The 2,500-nt window shown below is 38.0% G+C and overlaps 3 non-coding genes across 3 annotated transcripts; all 3 read right to left on the bottom strand.

Moving 5' to 3' along the window:
* Positions 1 to 93: 93 nt before the first annotated feature.
* Positions 94 to 212, bottom strand: LOC128009954 (5S ribosomal RNA). Its single transcript, XR_008181646.1, has one exon. It is a non-coding gene; the product is annotated as a 5S ribosomal RNA (ribosomal RNA).
* A 658-nt stretch (positions 213 to 870) lies between these two features.
* LOC128000868 (5S ribosomal RNA) lies at positions 871 to 989 on the bottom strand. Its single transcript, XR_008173641.1, has one exon. It is a non-coding gene; the product is annotated as a 5S ribosomal RNA (ribosomal RNA).
* Positions 990 to 1,812: 823 nt separating this feature from the next.
* LOC128003327 (5S ribosomal RNA) lies at positions 1,813 to 1,931 on the bottom strand. The gene has a single exon (XR_008176052.1). It is a non-coding gene; the product is annotated as a 5S ribosomal RNA (ribosomal RNA).
* Positions 1,932 to 2,500: the final 569 nt, after the last annotated feature.

Below are 2,500 nucleotides of genomic sequence, written 5' to 3'. Positions count from 1 at the left end.
CTAACCAGGCCCAAACCTGTTAATATTCAGAGATCGGGCATTGACTCTATTTTTTGGCAAAATTATTATATACTAATTGAAAAATGTCCGAAAAGCTTACAGCACCTGGTATTCCCAGGCGGTCTCCCATCCAAGTACTAACCAGGCCCAAACCTGCTTAGCTTCCGAGATCAGACGAGATCGGGCATAGCCAGGTTGGTATGGCCGTAAGCGAAGACAGCAGCAAAGAGAGGGCTATTTAAAGACCAGCCAATCTAATCGCCAGTACATTATATAAGTAGGAAAGAAAACCCAAAAGCTTAAAGCACCTGGTATTCCTAGGCAGTCTCTCATGAAAGTGCTAACCAGACCTAAACCTGCTAAGATTCAGAGATCGGGCATTGACTCTATTTTTTGGCAAAATTATTATATACTAAGTGAAAAATGTCCAAAAAGCTTACAGCACCTGGTATTCCCAGGCAGTCTCCCATCCATGTACTAACCAGGCCCAAACCTGCTAATATTCAGAGATCAGAATCAGAATCAGAAAGAGCTTTATTGCCAAGTATGCTTACGCATACAAGGAATTTGTTTTAGTGACATAAGCTTCCAGTACACAGAGACAACAACACACAGACAAAAAAAAAAAAAAAAAGATTTACAAATTGGCAAATAAATAAGTGTATAAACAATTGTGCTATAGATGATAATGGAATAGGATTGAGTGAGATGCAGGAATGTTCTAGCATGGAGGGTTAACAAATAAATAGAAGGATATTGCACGTTTATAAGCATAAGTAGGGAACATTTAACTGTTCATGAGGTAAATTTCTCGGCATTGACTCTATTTTTTGGCAAAATTATTATATACTAAGTGAAAAATGTCCAAAAAGCTTACAGCACCTGGTATTCCCAGGCAGTGTCCCATCCAAGTACTAACCAGGCCCAAACCTGCTTAGCTTCCGAGATCAGACGAGATCGGGCATAGCCAGGTTGGTATGGCCGTAAGCGAAAACTGCTGCAAAGAGAGGGCTATTTAAAGAGCAGCCAATCTAATCGCCAGTACATTATATAAGTAGGAAAGAAAACCCAAAAGCTTAAAGCACCTGGTATTCCTAGGCAGTCTCTCATCAAAGTACTAACCAGACCTAAACCTGCTAAGATTCAGAGATCGGGCATTGACTCTTTTATTTTATTTTTTTTTTTTTTAATGAAAGATTATTATATAATTCGTGAAATTTTCCAAAAAGATTAAAGCACCTGGTATTCCCAGGCAGTCTCCCATCCATGTACTAACCAGGCCCAAACCTACTAAGATTCAGAGATCGGGCATTGACTCTTTTTTTTTTTTTTTAATGAAAGATTATTATATAATTCGTGAAATTTTCCAAAAAGATTAAAGCACCTGGTATTCCCAGGCAGTCTCCCATCCATGTACTAACCAGGCCCAAACCTGCTAATATTCAGAGATCAGAATCAGAATCAGAAAGAGCTTTATTGCCAAGTATGCTTACGCATACAAGGAATTTGTTTTAGTGACATAAACTTCCAGTACACAGAGACAACAACACACAGACAAAAAAAAAAAAAAAAAAAAGATTTACAAATTGGCAAATAAATAAGTGTATAAACAATTGTGCTATAGATGATAATGGAATAGGATTGAGTGAGATGCAGGAATGTTCTAGCATGGAGGGTTAACAAATAAATAGAAGGATATTGCATGTTTATAAGCATAAGTAGGGAACATTTAACTGTTCATGAGGTAAATTTCTCGGCATTGACTCTATTTTTTGGCAAAATTATTATATACTAAGTGAAAAATGTCCAAAAAGCTTACAGCACCTGGTATTCCCAGGCAGTCTCTCATCCAAGTACTAACCAGGCCCAAACCTGCTTAGCTTCCGAGATCAGACGAGATCGGGCATAGCCAGGTTGGTATGGCCGTAAGCGAAGACTGCTGCAAAGAGAGGTCTATTTAAAGAGCAGCCAATCTAATCGCCAGTACATTATATAAGTAGGAAAGAAAACCCAAAAGCTTAAAGCACCTGGTATTCCTAGGCAGTCTCTCATCAAAGTACTAACCAGACCTAAACCTGCTAAGATTCAGAGATCGGGCATTGACTCTTTTTTTTTTTTTAATGAAAGATTATTATATAATTCGTGAAATTTTCCAAAAAAAATTAAAGCACCTGGTATTCCCAGGCAGTCTCCCATCCATGTACTAACCAGGCCCAAACCTGCTAAGATTCAGAGATCGGGCATTGACTCTTTTTGTTTTTTTTTAATGAAAGATTATTATATAATTCGTGAAATTTTCCAAAAAGATTAAAGCACCTGGTATTCCCAGGCAGTCTCCCATCCATGTACTAACCAGGCCCAAACCTGCTAAGATTCAGAGATCGGGCATTGACTCTTTTTTTTTTTTAATGAAAGATTATTATATAATTCGTGAAATTTTCCAAAAAGATTAAAGCACCTGGTATTCCCAGGCAGTCTCCCATCCATGTACTAACCAGGC

Source organism: Carassius gibelio, chromosome B22, assembly GCF_023724105.1.
Source record: "Carassius gibelio isolate Cgi1373 ecotype wild population from Czech Republic chromosome B22, carGib1.2-hapl.c, whole genome shotgun sequence".
Lineage (NCBI taxonomy): Eukaryota > Metazoa > Chordata > Actinopteri > Cypriniformes > Cyprinidae > Carassius > Carassius gibelio.
Note: the sequence above shows the minus strand (reverse complement) of the source record. Positions and strands in the feature narration are given on the sequence as shown.